General features: G+C 30.6%; 1 protein-coding gene across 1 annotated transcript in view; it reads left to right on the forward strand.

The window, feature by feature from the left end:
• The first annotated feature begins 1800 nt into the window (after positions 1 to 1800).
• LOC132058278 (DNA-binding protein RHL1) overlaps positions 1801 to 7782 on the forward strand; it is a 101144-nt gene continuing 95162 nt past the window's right edge. The window contains exon 1 of the mRNA XM_059450828.1: positions 1801 to 1807. The gene's annotated coding sequence lies outside the window, so the exon portion shown is untranslated. The remainder of the gene's footprint in view (positions 1808 to 7782) is intronic.

Below are 7782 nucleotides of genomic sequence, written 5' to 3' on the forward strand. Positions count from 1 at the left end.
TGGATGGGCTGTTATAAGTTGTTACATGAAAACGTTAAGGCTACAAACTAATATAAGTAACTTGAGAATGTCGAAGCCGTATGTGAATCGTTATTGCATGTTATGAATGTGGGCTGTTTAGAATATTGTGTGGGCTGTCCGGATTGGTATTGAACACATAATTATTGATGTTGTATTGGTAGTATGTGGTTGGTTTAGATACAAGACAAAACATCGCCTAAACATCTAGAAAGGAGTTACTAACGTTAGAATACGTTTGAATCTCCCTGTAGCTTAACCATAGTTGTTGGCGTCTTAATATAGGTTGAAGTATTATTGGGTAGCGTTCACATATTGTGTGACGAATAAGCACTAAAGACCTTGTCCGATCGGAAGCACTTCAGAAGGAAAAAGCTTTGGCATGGGAGTTCGTGACACCTGGTCGGCATTGAGGTAGGTTACGGTTTACCTTATGGTGAGACTTTGATTAGCGAGCGTATGTTTAGATGATATTGTCGGAGAATGCATATAAACTGCGGGTATCAAGTTGGGTTAGATATTTTCTTAGGTTGGACCTTGTTGTATGATTTGGGGGATACACATCCCGTTGTGTTGTTGACTTATCTTGATCTATTTTTTTTTTTTTTTTTTGTGTGCTCGTTGCCACTTGAGACATTGAGTATCTGTGACTAATGATATATCATGACTATGATATTGCGGTGCTTTACTTGATTGATATGGAGATGAGAATGGTGATCCCATCGTGGTTTTTTGTGGCCTTATTGCTGATATTACTTGTATTCCCTGTGCGGTACCGTTTCGGATTGAATTGGTTTTTAACATTACATTTCATCATACTCATATGCATTTCCATGATACATTGATATATGCATGGTTATGGCACTAATGATGATATGTGAGAGAGTGTAGCCTTCGAGGTTTCTGTCGGAGAGCGTAAAAGAGAGATGAGTGTTTGTTGCTCGAGGTTTCTTGCCGGGAACGATGGAGTGTCCGATGCCCGAGGTCTTTGCCGGGATCGTGAGAGTGTGCTCGTGATCCGAGGTCATATTTCGGAGCGAGTGGTACATGGACTTCGCGGGTCCCCCATGGGTCATGATCGCCGAGACGTGGAGTCACTCCGTCCGGGACATGTTGTACAAAGCTGCATATGCATTGCATTCATCCTACATACATTATTGCATTGCATTGTATCTTGGTTTCTGTTGATTGTTGTGATACTACTGTGATGTAATGATTCGGATTGATTATACTAAGACTTGGCACAATTGGGTTTAGATGCTATAACATAAAGGATGACTTGTTCTGTGGATATGGATTCATATTGACTTGTACTTGTTGGTTTATATGTTTTTCTTGCTTGTTCTCTTTATATACGTTATCTAGTCTTAGTCGGCCTATGATACCTACCGATTTTGTTGTTTGTCTTGACCTACACTTGTTGCATTCTTTTATGAATGCGAGTACCTTCTGAGATCGATTTCTACTCTTCGTGGCTAATATTCGAGGATTTCGATTCGAGTCCTTCGGGATGAGCATGAGGACGATCGATGTCGATGACTCTTTTTATCCTTATGTCTTGTTTCATTACGGGACATGATCTTTTAGGCTACATATGTATTATTATGATTCGGACTTATAGTATTTAGTTAGATGCTCTTGTATGACGACCGGATCTTGGGGTTGGATTCTCATTATTTCTATATTTCTTTATATTATTATCGTGAGACTTACGTTATTTTATCTTCTTCCGCTTTATTTATATATTTTTGATTGTTGGAATAAGGGTTCGCCTACCGAGGTGGGAAAGGTAGGTGCCCGCACGACTTAGTGAAAATAGGTCGTGACATAAGCATTGTAATTCTGAGTGACTTACTGTGTAAACAAAAAAGAGAGGAGAGATATATTATAGTTGGTGAGGCTTTGTATTGAGAGGTTGTGTCATTGTTCGTTTTTTGGTGAGCGAGTGAAATCCAAAGAGTCGTTGTTGGAAAAACAACGCAAGTGAAAAATCAACTTTGTTCGTTGTTGGTGAGCGAGTGAAAACCAACTGCTGTAAACGTTGGTGGTGATATAGGAAAACCACAAATGAATCCACCATTATTCAATCGGGCAAAAGGCTTAAAGAGATAACCTTTTGCATTTTTTGAATATTGGATTAGGATATTTTTTTGGTTTGATACGGTATAAAAATTAATATGGTGTCATTTATTTTATTACTCTCTCGTTTATAAAAAATATTTATTGTTTTATGCTTGTGCAAATTGAAGGACTAATAATTTTGTTGCGAAATCATTTAACTCGATATAAAATTCACACAAATATCTATGACTAAATTTTTAACGGGCTTACAATTCACCCCCCCCCCCTTTTCTTTTTAAATTTCGTGTCGGAATAAGTTATTCACCGGGATTAAAAAATAATCTTGGGATAAGTTATATAATTATGGAATTTTTATTCCAAAATTAATTATAATAAAATAATAAAAATAACAAAAAAATTATTTCCCTCGAAACCCTTTTTCTACTAAATAAAGTCCTGGTATTTTTATAAACAAATAATTTTTTCTTATAAATTTGCAATGCATAATACTTTTAATATAACAAACCAAACAATCAATAAGAAATAATACGAGAATAACTTATAGCCTAACTAATTTTATAATATGGACCAAATTTATCCTATCATAACTTGTCTTATACGTTTCTTGGCGGATCTAGGATTTAAATTCTCGATGTTACATCTTAAATATTTAGTGTAAACCATTATATTTCTAAAGTTACGGGTTCATATCTACTTATTTATTATAATTTTAGTAAATTTTTGACTTCTTATAGCGTGAAAGTTTGGGGTTCAATTTAAATCAGTTATTTTTTTTTCCCGAACTTCTCTTCTTTACATTTTCTCTAAACGACCCCTAAGATGTTAAAGGTCTTATTTATTTGCAAATATTTTAATTTTAATTATTAAATAAAATGTTCTCAAAAGAATATTATAAAGATGACGAGTTCACCAATTTTATTAATCTCTACTATTATAGAAGAGTGGGCTCATCTTAAATTTATTTTTTCATTCCTACTATTATAGAAGATTGGGCCCCACCTTAATTTTTTTTTTTTTTGATAATCTTTCTACTAACCAATTCGATCATAACCACCTTTTTTTTTACCATAAAAACCAAGCCACCAATGACTACCTTAAACAAACTTCATCATTAGTCACCTTTTTATATATCGAGCTAAAAATCGTTATCAGTATTAGTTATGATATTTTCGCATGATTATTAACAGCCACCACTATCTGTCACCATCGATGAAAAAATCAACATCCTTTATTTTACTGTAACGGTGGTGGTATTACCATTAGATATTTTTACCTTCTTTTCCGCATAAATTAATTATATTATATTAACCAAAAAAAAAAAATCTAACACCCCCTTCGTCCCATGCTCATGTGTTGGGATATCAAGAGTCACACAAATTATTCACCTCAATTTTTTTATATGTCTTTCAAAATTTCCAAATATGTATATTGAGAATATATATGCCTTTTAAAGGAACCTCAAAGAAAAGAGCTTTTTCCTTAGCCTATAGGATTATTAGGAATATATATTGGGTCATTTTTCTTCGGGTTTCTTCTATATTTGGTCATTTTCTGATGGCTATAAGAAACCTAGGTTGAATGGCTGTGATTTAAAATAAACTTTATCATTAAAAATGAAGTTTTAATATTATTAAGAGAGAGATAAAACCCAATATTTTTTTTATTTTCTTTTGAAAATACATAAGATGGCTTTATTATCTTAAAATAAACAAAAATAACTTAATTAAATCCTTAAATCTCATTTTATAATTTGTGTGATTTAACAACTTAAGAAATAACCCATGTATTTGATTTGGGATTAATTTGAACAAAATACATAAAATATAAGATAAAAATGTAAAAGTTAAAGTTGATTTAAATATAAAACGATGTTATTTTTTATTAATTTGAAAAAATAAAAACAAATATATATAAAAACTAAAGTATGTCATTTGTGTCATTTCCAACTTGGATGAATAGCTAAGGAATAACAAATTGTATATTTTCTGTCTTCTCCCCATCTGTTAATTTTCTCTCCACTTCTCTCGTATGCGTCCTTAATTTATTGGCACGTTTTAAAGACAAAAACAATCAACTTTGCTCCCAAGTTGATTTTGTAGTAGTCTCTAGATATGTTGCGTGTTATGGGTTCAGTATGATTGGAGTACTTGCTTCTTTTTTTTTTTTGTACTCGTATATGTTACACACTTCTCAACTTTGAGTGAAGTGATTATATATATTCTCTCTCTCTCTCGATCATCTCTCTTAATCGAAAAAGGAGAGAGGTATAATATATTAAGTGATTAATTTGTTGAACTCTTTTTTAGTTTGTTATAGGGATTGATCGTTATACATATATATATATATATATATATATAATGGTAATACAAACGCGCGTATATACGAAAGAAGAAAATAAATAGTTAAATTGAAAAGTATTTAGTTATTATTAGTAAAAGTTAAAATAAATATGTGTAGTAATTAAAATTGAATTATGTATATTAGAAGTAGAATAAAATTCGTAAATTCCTTTGAAAATTAAGTGATCTATATAAAGTGTTTCTATGATATGAATGTGTCGGAGAATATATAAGTGTGGAAGAGGGATAAACACAGCATTACCTACTTGTACCAAAGGCTTTATAAATTGATTATGAATAATTGTACCAAAAACTATATACACTTTAATCACTTACTTTTTATCCGCGTGGACATATATCGTGGACATATTTATTTCCTTCTCATGTATAGATGTGTGCACTTTAATTTTAATTCTATGACACATTTATTTTATTGCACTTTTCTTGTTCACTTTGACTTTTCACATTCTTGTGAATATTTATTCTCTTTCATGTATAGATGTATGCAGTTCAATTTTAATTCTCCTATACAAATTTATTTCTTCCGTGCAATTTTACTTGTTCAATTTTGAGCACGTTCTATAAGAATTAATAAATTCCACGTGGACATATGTCATAGTATTGAATATTTATTCTCTTCTCATGTATATACGTATACTTGATTTTAATTCTCCGACACATATTTATTTCCTCCGTGCACTTTTACTTGTTCACTTTTGACTTTTCACGTTCTTAATATTTACATATGTCATAGTACTTAATATTTATTCATTTCTCATATATGTAACACTTCGATTTTAATTCTAGACACATTTATTTTGTAAAATGTTCGCTTTTGACTTTTACTTTTTTTTGAATTTTATTCTCTTCTTTATAGACGTATAAGGTTCAATTTTACTTCTCTTACACAAATTTATTTCCTCAGTGCGCTTTTATTTTGTTGCTTTTGTAAGAATAATAGAAATGATATTTAGTTCTTGTATAGACGTATGCATTTCAATTTAATGATTTATTTTTTTCGTGTACTTTTACTTGTTCACTTTTGACTTTTTGACTTTTCACGTTTTTGAATTAATATTTAGTATTCTTCTTATAGAAGTTCAATTTTAATTCTCTCTACTAAATTTATATATGTGCTTTTATCAATTTTGACTTTTCACGTTCTTTAAGAGATTAATAAATCCTACGTGGACATATGTCATAGTCACTAAATATTTATTCTCTTCTCATGTATACACGTATGCACTTCTTTTAATTGTTCGACACATATTTCTACCTTTTCTTGTTGTTGTTTGACTTTTCACGTTCTTCTTGATGTTTTATTCTCTTCTCATGTATACATGTATGCATTTCAATTTAAGTCTCCAACACATATTTTATTTCCTTCGTGCACTTTTTATTCATTTTTTACTTTTGACGCTCTTTAAAAATTAATAAAAGCACTTTCAAATGGCTTGCATACTTGACTTTTCGCGTTTAAAGAATATAATGTAATGAAAATATTTTGAGTATCTTGTTCTATAAACTTGACTTTTCACGTATTTAAGAATTAATAAAGCTCATTTGTTGCTTTTGACCATATTTAGAAATATATTTATTTTTTAATTTTTCTTTTATTTTTTTATATTTCTATTATATATAAAAATTGAAACATCACAATAAGTTGCACAAAAAGCAAGCGAAATTGTACTCTAAACGGGTGTCATACCTATTTTACTTAGGGGTCAAAATAGTTTACAACATCAGTGAAATTCGGGGTTAATTAGAAAGGAGACTAATTAATTATGGTGAATTAGGGCACCTAAGGTTCATTTAAAGTAATTATCTAAAGTTGATTTTATTTTTTAAAGTCTACGAAACCAAAATTACGAGTAAGGGTTGTGTAGAGGGAAGGTATTAGGCATCCTCTAAGTTCCATTAAAAATGGTTAATCCGATCGGACTTAGAGTTAATTAATTAAGCTAAGTATATGTAACGACCCATTTGGTCGTTTAGCACCTTTAGGCCTAATATCCCTAAAACACCCTTTCATGGTCTAATCTTGTTGTCTATAGCTTGCGATAACGGGTGATTCGGTTATTTAATTGACGAGTAAATTTTAGAATATATGTATTTAATGTGTGTGAATAGTTTATTCATAGAAATATTATTTGCACACATATAAGGTGTAAGTGGGTAAATATGGTATTTGACGGAGTGGATAATTTTTTTAAATAAAACAAAATGGTGGATTAAAAAGATTATTTTGGACAATGATTTTAGTTGGGGAGTAATAGGACAAGCCCATAATTAAATTATGTGAGTAGGGGTTAAATATTGAATTTTAGTGGGAGACTAAAAAAAAAAAAAATTAATTAGTGGATTACGGATAAATGTCATAGTGGACATCATCCACCCACTACATTTTGTTGAACTTTGGAATACATATCATTATGGGAGATTAATCATTTAATTAATCAATTGTGGATGGCTATTGTAGTGCACTGCCACGATGAAGTGGTGCAAAACAATGACTAAGGGTTATGTAGAAAAAGGTGGCATCCTAGAAAGGAGTATTAGTGGGAGAGTATTACTTGGAGCCCACATTTAAAGAAATAAAAATAGAGTTATATTATATCATATCATTTCCCCATTTTATGTTATAAATGTGTATGCAGCCACTATGTTAGTTCGTACAACAACATTTAGTAAGTATAACAGCAAAAAGATGACTATGATTATATTTTAATATTGGCAAAGCATGCTAGTGGTCTATATTTTTTAATATTGGCAACCCATTATTATAAGAAGGCATAAGAATCTGAATGCAAGGCGTAATAAATAACTGAATACATAAAGAAATAATCAAGATAAATCGAATAGGACATAAGTAGGTAAAATCAATAATGACATGAACAGCTAACACATATTTATTTGTCATTTGAAAATTTTGTTAATATTCATAATGTGCATGATAATAGTTGTAACATGGGGCAAGTATACACTGACTACTATGTAGTAAGAATGACATAATAGAACAAACAAATAGTACTTTATCAATATACGAGTAGAAAGTTAAAACAATATATACGTATAATTGTGATCTAGAAACAAAATACAATGATGTACACGCAAAAACAGTTGAATCAATGGCAAGTAAAGTGAATATACCAACTATAGAAATGGGTGATGGTTGGAAATTGTAGTAAATGAGCTTAACACGGTGAACACATAATAATGCAGCATAATAGTAGTGGAGGATAAAATTATGTTAATATTATAGTTGAGTTATATGACACACGAGTTATAAATAGAAATATACACAAACACATGGGATGAAAATAAAAAAAAGGCAATTGGTATT

This window comes from Lycium ferocissimum, chromosome 5 (assembly GCF_029784015.1).
Source record: "Lycium ferocissimum isolate CSIRO_LF1 chromosome 5, AGI_CSIRO_Lferr_CH_V1, whole genome shotgun sequence".
Classification (NCBI taxonomy): domain Eukaryota; kingdom Viridiplantae; phylum Streptophyta; class Magnoliopsida; order Solanales; family Solanaceae; genus Lycium; species Lycium ferocissimum.